The sequence below is a fragment of the Brachycentrus maculatus genome, unplaced genomic scaffold (assembly GCF_059751285.1).
Source record: "Brachycentrus maculatus isolate JH-2025_06_01 unplaced genomic scaffold, ASM5975128v1 h1tg000372l, whole genome shotgun sequence".
Lineage (NCBI taxonomy): Eukaryota > Metazoa > Arthropoda > Insecta > Trichoptera > Brachycentridae > Brachycentrus > Brachycentrus maculatus.
The window spans coordinates 862,151-877,638 of NW_028281121.1; the positions used below are offsets into that span (position 1 = coordinate 862,151).

A 15,488-nucleotide genomic window follows, 5' to 3' on the forward strand; every position below is an offset into this window, starting at 1 on the left:
GGTATTCGCTTTGTTGTAGGACATGGTTAAAAATTATAATTGAAAAGCTTGTTTCTTTACCATTTGAGAATTGTATTGTTACGACTAGTTTTAGAGTCTACAGATACTCCTCTACGAGTATACGGGTTTAAATATAAACTGTTTTCAATATATTTTATTTAAACTCGTAGAAAGAAGCATTAAAGCTTCCGAAACTAGTAACAATATAATACTCAGGTGGTAAAAAACAAATGTTTTTATAATAATTTTATAAAATCAAATAAATAAATCAGTAACATTTTGAGTGTGTCCAAATACTTGTTCACAAAATCTGGATTATCTCCAATTACAGGAGTTATTTTCATATTATTTTTTGACATCTCATCAAAGATGAAGAAGAATATGGAAGTCTGGGCATTTACGGGGCTTACGACCGTCATAGGCTGGTTTGAGTGATCACTTTACACACGTGTAACATTCACCAATTCTACCCATTATTGACAACCACACTACTCAAATTCTTGGAAGTTCTATATATATGAACCAATTTAGAAACCTTGTTCATGAATCACTAAAACTTCACTAGAGACATCTATTGGTGAGATGTAAAGAAGCTTTTTATGAAGCAGAAACTCTTATATTTTTTAGATTTTGTGAACAAGTATTTGGACACACTCAAAATGTTGTAAATAAATTATCTGGTCAAATTATAAGCTTAATAATAAAAATGAAAATGGTATTTTCTGGCGTTTCTCATGTGTGTGATTATAATCCGGGATTCGGATCTCACATACTAATATAAGAGTTTCTGCTTCATAAAAAGCTTCTTTACATCTCACCAATAGATGTCTCTAGTGAAGTTTTAGTGATTCATGAACAAGGTTTCTAAATTGGTTCATATATATAGAACTTCCAAGAATTTGAGTAGTGTGGTTGTCAATAATGGGTAGAATTGGTGAATGTTACACGTGTGTAAAGTGATCACTCAAACCAGCCTATGACGGTCGTAAGCCCCGTAAATTCCCAGACTTCCATATTCTTCTTCATCTTTGATGAGATGTCAAAAAATAAATAAATCAGTACATTTTTTTGCAAATACATCTCAGTTAAACTTTTAATGTCTGTTCGTTTAAATACAATTTAACTAGAATGGTGACTTCGTTAATGAACAAAATTTAATAAATTATTATACTAAAATCGCTTTCGTTTAATGCCTTGCGCAATACGAAACAATCGAATGGTCACATTGTTAGAACCTTTCTTTTAAAACATACGTGACAATAGTTCGTTTTTGCTTTCATCAGGATACGTTTCTTCGCACGATCGTGACAGTAATTAATTTGACCGCGCACTTTCATTCCATAGGAAACTTAATATGGACATCCTGACAAAGTTCAGTGAAAACTATTAAGGGGACAGGTCAACCGGAACATACATAAGTAAAATACTTTTCATATTTTTATAGATCAGCCTAAAATAAAAACAATGTAAGGCGACTTTCTTTTTCCTTTGGTCTAGTCTTTATTCCGAAAATTTCTCTCACACTCTAAATTTGAGACGAATAATTGTCTTGTATTCTCCACGTGTTTCGGTTATGTGAAAACAAAAAAACGTAAAACAATATAACAAACGTTATTAATGTCAGTCCCTTAACCTCCAATTCAATAGAAAATATTTAAGCACTGGAATGTTTATAATGTTCATGTTTAATTTTTTGAAAAAGACAATGAGATATAATTATAAACAATACTAAATATTCAATACACTTTAATTCTCAATTAATATACTAATAATTTAAAACAATTATGAAGATGATACTTTAATCTATAATGAATTGAAATGGTATGGTAATTACGAAATATGAAAATTATTTTTACAATATAAATGAGTTTTTAGTGTGTTGAAATATTCCATTCATACATCATATTTACTAATTTAATTATGAATTTTTGCTCATGTCATATAACAGTACATGCATTCAACTATATGTGAAAGAAATATATATATATATATATATATATATATATATATATATATATATATATATATATATATATATTTATATATATGTATACATATATTTAAATGTATGTATTTATATAGGTACACATATAAATACTAAATACATAACATGATTAGATACGAGTATAGTAAGTATAAAGATACTTCTGTACGGTAGAAGTCAGCATGAAATACAACATTAATCATTTTATCAGTTTTAGGTGTACGATTTTTATGTATTTCTACGGCCCGGCTACGAGTTGATATGGCTCAGTCGTTGAAAGGAAAGAAAATACAAAGCACACATTTTTAATGTGTATAATTTCAAAATGCTTGTAAAGCAATGAGAATATTAAAAATCCACGAAACGGAAAAGAAATCGAAGGCATTGAAAAGGACAGTAGCTGTCGAAAAGCATCCTGCTAGCCATGTGTAGTGTTTGATATTGCGTGCGTTGCTGTACCTACTGAAAAAATCTGTTTTTCTTAAATAAAATAAAACATGTTTTATTTCAGTCACAGGTAAAATTAACTGTTATGTGTTACAATTTTACTTATAAAGATAAATTTTATGGAAAGTATATTTGCATATACGAATTCAACGTTTAGTCAAAATAACAATGAAATCGGTTGAGAATTAAGATTTTAAACAAACACACATTCATATTTTTATTTATTCGGATAAATGAAAAAAACGCGCATATTCAAATCCAACGTTCCATCTCTGTTTTAATTCAGAGCAAACGGTGATTAACCTTAGGAGATATAAGATTTTGAACAAACTGACATTTACATTTTTATTTATAAAGGTAACTACATATGTATATAAATGTCGGAAAGCTGTAAAAGATTAATCTAAACACGTCATAAATTCTAGGAATATGTTTGGATATCATATGGTGTTTGTATATTCCCTCATAAAATACAGGGAGAGTCTGTAAAGGTTACATCGTAATATGAATAACTTAAGTGCATTGTAAGTGTAGGTGGACATAACTTAATCTCGGAGATGTTAGGAGAAACAAGTTGTATAAACATGATTAGTATGCGTGGTTGGATTTATACAAACATTATTTTATCTATTCAAACTATATCGCGTGAGAAAATCTTTACCAAGTATTCATATAAATTTATTTGTAACCCGTTAATTTATGTAATCAAATAACGTTAAGCCAGAATACTACATATCTTACTGTGAAAAACCTCCCATAATTTTTGTGCTAGTATTACAAAATATTTCACTTCGCAAGAGTTTTAATAATATTTTTATTGCAAAGACCAGACTTTTTTTTCTAAAACTACTGTGCTAAATTGATCGTTAACTACGTAAAGGCAAGGTGACCAGTCGTGAAATTCATTGGAGTGGAATGTTTTGAAGGGATAAAGTGTACGAGTCTCTTGTAGGGATATAACTTGAGTTACTCACTTCTTTATATACCATATTAAACCCAACTTTATTTCACCTTATATTTTATTTTTGGGTTAATTTATTATTATTATTTTGATGGTTTTAACGTTAAATTTTGAGATTCTTTTTAAAATATCGATACAAACATGCTGTTATTGATTATTGATATTGTTATTTTATTTTTAATGATTGTCTTTGAAATAACATTTTTTTCTCTTTGCACTTTATTAATTTTTTTTTCTAAATTTATTCGATTATTTTCTTTTTGACTTTTGAATCCTTTTTTGTACATTTTTTCCTAACATAGTTACTTTTCATGGTTGTGGTTTTCGTTTTTTTTTGTATAATACTGTATTAAACCTTAATTACAGTAAAGTATTGTTTTCAAAACAATATATTTAATTTTTGTAGATATTTTTTTTTATATTATCTGACTAGCAAGGGTAGTCCTCGTTCGAAGTTAGATAAAATATTGATGAAATAATATTTAAAAAATTATCTGTTTTTCATATTCTAAGATAAACAGCATTAAGAAAAATCATTATATCAATACAGAAAAAATATAATGCTCTTACAACATCGTTTTCGATAGTAAAAATTTACGCGGTTTGTGAAGAATTGATAATTTGTTTATTTATCTTTTACCGGATACTCATTTTATTCCCAATAAGCGAGCAGGTATCTAAGTGAAGTATTTACAGCGTCCAAGAGGATATCCGGATTGCGATTGGTAAGAATCGATCCGGATGTATTAACGAAAGTGTGATTTGTCATGCAAATCCCAATCACTCTTATTCGTAAATGTTTTATGCGTAATCCTTTTGAAATCTTATACATGTACGTTATCTTAAAACGGAGGCCCAAATGAAAAAGTAAAATTGCCGTCGTATATTTTTACACTGAATGATTTTCTTTACAAGATGTATCTTTTATGTATCTGAGTTTGAATAAAAATTATTATAAAATTGGTGATGCTTATTTGAACGATTTTTTTTACAAAATGTTTATTTTCAATAATCTAAGTGTGAATAAAAATGTTTGTAAAATTGGTGACGCAATCATTTTCTTTACAAAGTGTCTCTTTTACACTTATCTGAGTGTAAATAGAAATGTATATAAAATTGGTGACGCAATCATTTTCCTTACAAAATGTCTCTTTTACACTAATCTGAATGTGAATAAAATTGGTGACGCATATTTCTGCAGTCGCGTTACTGAATGATTTTCTTTATAAAATGTCTCTTTTTCACTAATCTGAGTGAATAAAAATGTTTATAAAATTAGTGATGCATATTTTTGTAGTCGCGTTCCTTAATGATTTTATTTACAAAATGTCTCTTTTACACCACTATGAGTTTGAATAAAAATGTTTAAAAAATTGCCATCGTATATTTTTGCAATGATTTTCTTTACAATGTCTCTTTTACACAAATCTGAGTGTGAATTAAAATGTTTACAAAATTGGTGACGCATATTTTGACGCACTTATTGATTTTCTTTACAAAATGTGTCTTTTCTCTGAGTGTCCGCGACGCGTTTGGGTTCGCCGAAAGGCTTTCTTTCCGCTTGCCGCTTCCCGCGCGTCGGTATCACTTCCATGTTATGACTCCAGTCAGCGCTCTGCGTTCAGTACCGCGCCACGAGCCCGCGCTGTGTGACGGTCTGACGGTCGTTCGACCCAGAGCAAGGAGAGACCTCCGCGACCGCGAACTGTGAAACTCGAGTGTCGCTAAATTTTCTTCACGGTAATGTCCGATGTGTTACTCTTCAATAATTTATGCATAAATTTGTATCAGCTTTATTTGTTATAAACGGTGGAAACGCATGAAAATTTTAATCCTTATGTATGTTATTCGAATAATTTCACCAACAATTTCATAAAAAAATCATGTTTTGTCTCCAAAACTTTAAACATTAATTGAAATATTTCTCTTCATTTAATTTCAAAACCTATTAATTTTACCGAAGGGTATAAAAGCCCTATGACCTAATATAAAACACCAGAGATTCCATACATAAGTCATCGATTGAGCCAAGAAGTGTAGTAAACTATACTTTTTTACTTTTTACTTCTAATTAATCATTTAATGAGGTATTTTGAAATACCTGTAGATCCGTATTAGATGGAAATAAAATTTGTCGTTTTTTTTTAAATGAATGTTTGATTTTTTAACGTTAACTCGCCATGAAATCCCAGCCCAAACAATATAAAAGAAAAGTCATTAACGATACAAAATTATTGTAATAAAAAAATACAGTTTAAGGTAATTGTAATTAAAGTTATATTTATATTACCTAAAAGTTGCAGGAACTATGTGTAAGTTTTAAACTGTTTTTTTATTTATTTATATTAATCAAAATTTTATTTATTTATTTTTATTCATTATCTCCGATTTGTACATTAATACCATATTTTTGTGTGTGTCCAAATTTATGTTCACAAATTCTGAATTGTGCTCCACTTCAGATTTTTTAATGATATCTTAACATAGATGAAGAAGAACATGGAAGTCTGAGAATTTACAGAGCTTACGACTTGAATGTTACATGTGTATAAAGTAATCACTCAAACTAGCCTATGACAGCCATATTCTTCTTCATCTGTGTTGAGATATCAATAAAAAAATAAATTGATATAAATACAACGTGTTAAAGAATTAGTTACTAACTTTTACTGGTATATTCTCTCTACTGTAAAAGATATTTATAGTATTTAAAGGTTGTATCCCTTTGTATAAAAAAACTATGCTTTACATACATTAAATTAAATTTGAAAGAGGGTAATGAAACAAAATGGTTATCTTGTTTTAAAGGGTGTAACAAACCTTTTTTTACATTCGTTAATTTCATTTTGAAAGGAGATAATGAAACTAAATCGTTGTCTTGTTCTACAGGATGCTACAAAACTATTTTTTTACATACATTAATTACAATTTGAAAGGGGGTAATGAAACTAAATGGTTGTCTTATTTTTAAGAATGTTCGTTTTATACATTAAAACTAGTTCAATATCATCAATATTAAAGTAATGTGACGGCCAGTAAAGCATTTCTTCACGAATAATTCAAGGCAGGTCCTAGAAAGTCGCGTGAACACACACGAGCTTATTCATTTACATACGCACTTACAGTATATCTCTTACAGTCACAGAATTTTAAACGTATTGACATATGTTTAATACCTATATCATGTAGCCACGCTCTTCAGCTGACCGTATTGTTTGCACACTTAAGCAGTAATCTGTCGTTCTCTTTGACTAGGTTAAACCAACTAATCGTATTTCCGGACATCAATGAATGAATTATGGGATGATTTAACAAAAGGAATTTAAAGTGTTTTCAAACACACACGGTGGTCTGAATTTTGATGTTTAAATTAGAAATAAAGCACTTTAAAGTTCTATTTAAAATAATAATTATTTCGAATGGGTTGAATGTGCGTCAAAACGTTGAATGATAGATATTCGAATGATATAAGGAAAGAATGTAATTACATTATTTATTGATTCGGCTATATTTGTTAACTTTGCGGAATGACAAGTTGATTATATTTAAAAAATAAAACACTTTTAAAAAAATCATAAAGTGGTATTGAACATGTGTTTAATTTTTTAAGAATGTAAATACAGTAAAAAAATCAAGAAAACTAAATAAAACATCACATTGCTTTTAATTAGGTATAAAGGAAACTATTAAAGCTGAATATTATCTAAGAAAGGTGTGTTGATGTGGTTTGGGCATGTGAATCGAACGAGTGAAGAAAGAAAAGTTTAACAAAGCTATAAGCCGAATGTGGTTGGTAATAGGAGCAGAGGTAGACCGAGCAAAACATGGCGTGATAAGTATTTCAAATACTTGAAAGTTGTCAGGTCAGAATAACGTTTATGTTTTATGGAAATTTAATGCGGCTTGCTTATTAGGTAGGAAAGGGAGAAGAGCATGGCTAGGTGACTCGGGGATGCATACCCGTACTTGTACATATTTATATAAACTAATGGATACAATTCCCTTATGGGAGCATCGTAGTATTATGATACTCCTATATTAAATACTAAATATGTATATTAAATACTATGTATAAAAATATACATAACATTTATAATATTCGAATTAACAGTGAATTGCACCTTAGATCCGAAGTGCGTGATATTGGACCACCGACAGGTTTTTTTCCGTACCTTTTTTCTTATAATGAATTTTTATGTACAAAATTTAAAATTATTTGTAATGTTATAATTATTTGTAATACTATACGCGTTAAACAAGTTATATTTTTTTCTTTCTTTAAATTCTTTTTCATTTCACAATATATTATAACAACAGGTAAAAAATATAAAAAAATATTCAAACAAAAAAAGATCCCACAAAAGCATGCCCTGTGTGTGGGTACACATTATATTTAAGGTTATAGTAAAGGGCACTGGCAAGAATAAAATAGATATTATCAAAAATAAAATCAGATTAAAAGTTTAATTTATCATTTTTAAAATACCGCACATAAAAATATCTTCATCCTTCCTCAAATCCTTATCCGCACCCCAATGGTGCATAGGGCACTGCATCATATAAACGCAGTGTTATCTTGATCGTTAACACATGAAAGAAAAGTCAGCCCTCCGCTTCAGGTACCAGTTCAGGGTTATAGTGATTTAATATTTGATTGAAAAAATCACTTATATTTATTTAACCCCCCCCCCCCCGGGAATCGAAACCGGGACCACAAGAACGGTAACCGAGCATGCTGACCATTATACTACGGAGGCGGAGACATAAAAATATAGATATCTGGTAAAAGTTAAGAGGTACTTGTTTTTAGGTTTGCTTTGGGTATAACATCATGAAGATATTTATATACCAATATTGTTACTCTCTACTCCACTACAAATTTAAACGCAAGACGCTTAGGCTTATCTATAAAAAAATGGAAATATTTGTATTGTTCTTGAGAATCTAAATACCGATTTTTCAAACAAATTCAAATTGCTTATAGACAAATAATTCATCAGCATACATAAATAATTTCGTGGTTATTTGTTTTCATTTTTTAATCTTATTGCCAACCATTGTTTAATACATATCGCTCACTCCTTTCAACAACGTTATAAATCAAAATTCTCGATTTTTCAGGAGATCGTTTTTAAAGTTTAAGAATATAATTAAATGTATTAAAAATAAATATCAAGCCACTTATTGAACTTTTAACTGTGCAACATGTGTTTTTAGGTAAAACCTGGAGGTTTTTTTAGGTAAAAATCAATGTCAGACATAATAACAATAAATTGTTATTAGAATTTATTTTTGCAATAAGTGGAATCGAACCCTTGAAGCCTGTTTTGCTTTTATTGTCTACCAAACTAGGATATGGCGCTCTTTTGATATATTTGTATGAGTTTGTGCAAATATATGTTTTAGTTTTAAAGCTCTTCAACTAAAATATGTATTTGATGCTTTACATAGATAAGTGCAGCATTTTCAAACGTACCCCTTGCATCTAGTAACAAAATCCTTATGTCTATCAATCATATACGATACATACTTTTTTTAAATGTGGAACTCTGACCTTGTGTAATTAACAACATTATGGTAAATACGGAAAGTTCAAAGCGAATGTTAAATAAGTTGTATTTTGTAGATAGTTAAAAGCCATAATTATTTTCAATTTATACCTACAAATTTGCAAGAATTAGAAAATCTAGTTCCCTTAATATTGATTAATGATAATAATCAGATAGGAAGTCAAAATAATTAGCGGTTATGTATGAGGAGATGCATTACGTAAACATGGAAGAGGCAAAAATGTTTTCAAAGAGTGGTGTGGCGTTCTATACTCTCTGCCTACCCTAGCGTGGAAGCGGCATGGTGGTTACTTAGTTAGTAAGCTAGTATATTGACAGTAATCACCCGAAAAACCATTTCCAAAAACAGTCTTGGCAACTGATTTTTGTCAAAACGAAATAATTTAAAAAGCATCAAAGACCTGTCGTTCCATAGTCAAATGACGCCAACCGCTGTCTTTCATTTTGCTTGATGTACACATGTTATTGTTCATATATTAGAGAAATAATATTAAAAAATTATCAGAAAACAAAAAAGGTAAATATATAATCACACTTTTATCAAAAGAATAATTCGGTTAAAACAACTAAATGAAGTGGAAGATTAAAAAACATAACCTCTTTTTATTGGATAAATATTTTTTATTATTTTAATTTTTTTCAATAAACAAATAATCTTACAGTAAAATCTCGTAAATGTAAAAATGTAATATTTCAGACGTGTCCTTATTTAATTTCACTATAAAAAAGACATTAATTTCTTATTTTTCCCAATTTCTTTTACAGTAAAAATAAATTGTTTGTTGTGTAGGTTGTTTTATTTATATTTTAATCATCAAATGGATATAAAACTATAAGTACCAACCTGCATTCTACCCACTGAGGCAATTTTATTATAATATACTGTTTTACCGTGGGTATTTATAATATTTACTTTCCCATATTATCACACACCTGCATTTTATTGTTTTAATATGAGTGTTTCAAAGAAACTGAAAATGTATACTTTTCTTATGCTAAAACTTTCCAATTAGCAGAAATTCTTAAAGTAAGTTTAATATGGTTTATGGTAGGTAGGAAAATAGCAAAACTTATTTGACAGTAAGCTAGGTGTGGCAAAGAAAGGAATGATGTTTGTCGCGTTTATTGGTGACAAAAAGAGGTGCGGTGTATATTTTTTAATCATATCATAAATATTACATTTAATCACGTTTTTAAATTAAAAAAAATTACTCTGAACTTAAAAACTATAAAAATGTATCTATGTAAATAAAAAATCGTGTATCTAAGTTATTCAATACACGTAAGTTATTCAGATACAAATTTTTGACACAACGTTGCATTTGAATTCGCACATGTTTTAAAAGTATCTCTGTTCTTTCTTTTCCGTTTAACTGACTGGGCCTTAGCAACGCGTGGCCGAATGCATTGAGGTTACTAATGATTAAAGAAATATTAACATTATAATTAGAATAACTAAAGTTAGGTGCTAAATTGTGTATTAAAAAAGTAAACTATAACAATTATCGTGACAAGCAATTTTATGCTCTGAAAAAGGCTTCCGATGAAACTTTTGGTGATGAATTAACATTTTAATTTTTTATTTACTGTGACAGTGCAAATTTAATGAAAATTATACATTATATTGTAAAATGCATTACAATGATTTCGATATATATTAGATGCACTCAAACCTACCCCATTGTATTTTTAATGTTTAAAAAAGGCATGTTGTAGTAGCAAGAAATGGGACAAGCTTAACTAACATACTTGGTTGGTTGGAAAATATCCGTCAACTTAATATTTAGTTGCTGTTTTTTTAATAAAAAAAATAGTCGACGGTATCTTCATTTGTTAGCTGACTCGTTGGACATAATACTTAGTATCATTCAAATGCTACCATGAATCACTTTCCTTTAACATATTACTATTAAGCTCCGGTCACGACAAGGGTGGCAAACGGCAAAGCGCCGGGTTGCAGCATCAATAACAAAAAATGTGCGGAGCGTCACCATCGTCGCCACGCCTTTTCTTTTATAATTGACACTCGCCTCTAGTGTCGTGACCGAAACCCTATAAACTTATCAGTTTTCAAGATTTTTTTTAGTTATTCTCTAAATTCTATGGAAATAAAATTTAGTTTTTGATGCTTATGGGAGTTTTCATGTTTCATTAACTTTAATCTAGCTTTTTCAGGTAGAATTTCACAGAATTAGGTCTATACAAATTACCCAAAATTATTATTTATCTTTATTTCTTTATAATTTTATAGTTAATTTTTAATTTTATATATATTTTAATTTAATATTATATTTTAATTTTATAGTTTTATAGTTAATTTGAGTTGTTTTATAGGACATAATATGAATGAAATATTATTATTAATATTGTGTGTCCTTTTTTTCCAAATGCTGGATTTTACCTCACTTAGAGGTCACTTAATTCCACATCAATAACTTCTTTATCTATGTGGAGACAAAAAATAATACAAAACCTGTTTAAATATATGATTTCAATTTATTATTAAGTTTCTATAGCAGTGGCCCTAACGTAATGATAGAAAACAAACAAAGAAATTAAATAAGCAATTACCCTGGTTTAATATTGTAATGTGACAGTGTCGCATACTCTAAGCTTAAGTTTCTGGGTTTGAACCCACTCTAGCACAACTTAGTTCATATTTTTTGTAATGGGCCGCTTAGGCATATGAAAATATTATGACTTTGACATTTTAATATTTATTATAAGAACATAAATATATCTCTTAACAATAGTATGTTCGAAGCTTATAGTAGGATAAATGTTGAAACACAAACAAACACAATTACATTATACAAACATACTAGGTAGGTTATCACGTATGTATATTATTATGAAGGTACCCACATTATAGGCAGGTAGGTACCTAATCGTATGTAAATCTAACGAATTAAGATCTTACATGGCAATTTAAATATTATCAGTACCTAACGTTAGTTTAATCAATATGTTCATAAAGCCTATGATTATTTGCCTTAGGATCAATTAAAGTTCGCCCGCGGCTGTCATCGTCCGAGCCCGCCGAACGCTTTTTATCGTCATCCGTCAATCAAACTTTGATTCCGAATAGAAATATAACAATTATAGTATTTATTTGATCGCTTCTTGATTAGCTGTCATTTTCGCGTTAGCCATCAATGCTTCGCGATCGAGTCGCATCGGCGTTCTCGCACGGCGACGCACCGCGAGGCGCTGCCATTCCGCGCGATGCAAAATGGGACCGAGCCGGACTAATGGCGGATTTTTTCAGTCGCGGTTTCTCGCTGATAAACGAATCACGACGTGTATTATTATTTCAGCGGTTTTAAAATTTCATAATTACCAGTTGTATGTCCGTTGGGCGTCTTGTGATTTACAAGCGCGGCCCGGGATTGATGGTCGAACAATGATGTATGAAGACTCTCGTTCGGCCGCGGCTCGGGACGGCATACGGCGCACTCTCCGACATACAGGTACGCCGCTGTACATGTTTGATGACTTTTATCGCCTACCTAATCATGTGTAAAAGCAGACGAAAGTACTCCGCGCGTACGGAATCGAGGTCACGGCGGATTCATATTCGGCGTTTTACAACTACCCATACTGACATGTGTAAATGCGATTGTTTATTTGTTTATTGATTATTTTAATTGAAGTGTCAATAAAGCTGCGGATTGACTTTTTAAGTATACACGCGTCTCTACGTGTTTTCCCATCTGCAAAGAGGATGAGTAGCTGTAATTTCGGAGAGATAAGTTTAAAGCCGACCCATTTATTTGCTTATTTATTTCCTTTGACAAGCGTTGTGGTTAAGTGGTGTACGTGACGGCTTTTTAATCAAAAAGTCGCGGGAATACTCCCGCTCGCGGGAAAAAACAGAATATTATCTTCATTTTTACATATTACTTTTGAGAACCTAATTTATTCGCAATCGCATTTCTTGACGCGTTCTCGTTTCTCATTCCCTTACTACATCGTGAAAACAACACGTTGAATATTGTATATTACTATATAATCGGGCTGTGGTCCCGCGGTTAGTCTCGCTGAGTTTCTGGATTCGAACCCACTGTACCACAACTTGATACCTACATATCTTAATAACGAGCCACTAAGACCTACAAAAATTGTATGATATTGAGATGCTCGCTTATATTATCCGAAAAAAGCAAAAAGTTTTTTATATAACTTTTCCTCCCAATCCTATACTGTCACCATCATATTTATTATTAATCTTGCTCCTAGTTTCTGGCTACGAATCTACTCTGCCTCAACTTAATACCTACCTATTTTCAATAACGAGCCGCTACCTAGGCCTACTAAAATAGCGCGAAATCGGAATTTTCGTTTACATAACAATTTTTGTGCAACTTTTTTTTTTCCTTTTATTTATTTTTTCTAAACTGTAGAATATTACGAATTCATATTTCTTTTAAGTATTCTAAGTCAATTTCTTGGTTCAAATCTACTCTTCAGCAATTTTGTTTATATTTTTAATAACTATCCTCTTAGACCTACAAAAATAGTATGACTTATGAAATATTTATGTTTATAATAAAATGCACACATTTTTCATTATTTTAGTAAATTTCATCAATTGCAAAAAGTCTCAAAGACTAACAACCTTCATATTTATTATTATAAACTAAGTCGAAATAAAAATTCTAAATTCTGTTAAGCTAACTTCACTTCTTTTAAACTATTATTTTTGAAAACAACATTCTAAACCACGTATTGGCCATTTACAATACATATTTTTGAAACAAATACAGTATAATATATTCACAGGCTTGTCTGCATCAGTTCAAAGAGGGCAATGACATTTTATTTGGCATATTTCTTTCCGTACCTACTACCGGTCCAACTTGACATTTTATCAAATATTCGTATTGTGTATTATACCAACTTTAACATATGACTAGGTAATACAGATAATATTTCTTCATTGCATGAAACATATTTATTTTTTTTAAATAACATCTGACTATACGAGTTTCCGCCTCCGTAGTGTAATGGTCAGCAGACTCGGCTACCGTTCTGGAGGTCCCGGGTTCGATTCCCAGGGGGGGTCAAATAAATATAAGTGATTTTTTCACTTTAATATTTATTCAATATCACCCTGCACTGGTACCTGAAGCGGAGAGCTGATCACCTTTCCTTCATGTGTAAACGATCGAGATAACACTGCGTTTATATGAAGCAGTGCCCTATGCACCATTGGGGTGCGGATAAGGGTTTTATTATTATTGTTATATATGATTTTACATTTATTCATTTTTAATTAAATCAGATAAGGACTAAATAATATATTACTCATTCTATCAAGACATGATCACTTTCCGCAAACAGTTTTTCATCAGATGTATCGTTCTTATTACAACTTCTCAACAGTAAATAGTACTTTCATTATTATTTTTATGATATTTGATCAGTGACCGGGTTTAGTCGTAACCGACATCAACAGGCTGCTGGTGATATTGGTAACGATATAAAATAAAAGTAGAAAAAAACTATATAAGTAGTTGTTTTATTATATTAAAAGCATTTCCACCAAGAAATGTCAATGTAAACATCTATTTATACTTAATTTATCGAATTAAAACACTTGAATTTACTCAATCAAAACCTACTGGTTCAAAATAGAAATTCTACGCCCAAATGACTTTACAATTCCAATACCAATGCCACAAATTTGCATAATTAGGGGTTGTTATTCTAAAAATTGGTTGCCGGTTCGATGTTTATCGTTTTGTTCTATTTTTTTAGAATGTGCATAATACATTCTGTTAAAATTTACTTCCAGTCGTGATCTAATTTCGAATAGTTTTGTTTAATGACTCTTATTAAATATCCATACTATTTTTTTTTTGAATACGGTACTCAAAATCTATAATTTACACTACTTTTTTACAAAAATGTTAGTAATGTTAAAAAAGTTATAACAACTCAACGAGATTTTTATCTATCGGTTTCGTAGCATATCCGTTTCTTCGTCAGGACAATCACTATAAAAGCATGCAAACAATACTACACGTCACTACCATAGCACCATTCACATACTTACAACTACGCAAAATATTAATCACATGCGATTTTGCTCAATGTTCAGTCCTCGAGTCGACCAAAATCGCATGTGGTTAACATTTTATGTGGTTGTAAGTGTGTGAATAATGCTATGGTAGTAGTGCAAACAATACTATACGATAGTATAGTATTGTTTGCATACTGATTTAGTAATTGTCCCGACGAAGAGACATGTACGTCTCAAAACCGGTAGACAAATATCTCGGTGAGTGGTTATTTACCATATTAACATTACCGACATTTTAGTTTAAAAAATAGAAATGTAAAAGTAAAAATGACTAACAACTATGAGTAAATCCTTTAAATATTAATAATAGCATATATACTATACACATATTCGCCATAGTACTCGTTACACCTATGACGCATATGTATATTTGTTTTCTATCTTTCGAAATAATTTTTCTGAAGCTACTCAAATTAGAAATGAAGATACGTATTATAACTG

General features: G+C 30.3%; 1 protein-coding gene across 2 annotated transcripts in view; it reads left to right on the forward strand.

Moving 5' to 3' along the window:
* The first annotated feature begins 4,975 nt into the window (after positions 1–4,975).
* The window catches only part of LOC148303337 (uncharacterized), a 37,387-nt gene continuing 26,874 nt past the window's right edge, over positions 4,976–15,488 (forward strand). The window contains exon 1 of one of the 2 annotated variants that reach the window (XM_088270130.1): positions 4,976–5,132. The gene's annotated coding sequence lies outside the window, so the exon portion shown is untranslated. The remainder of the gene's footprint in view (positions 5,133–15,488) is intronic. The other variant, XM_088270131.1, reaches the window with a different exon arrangement.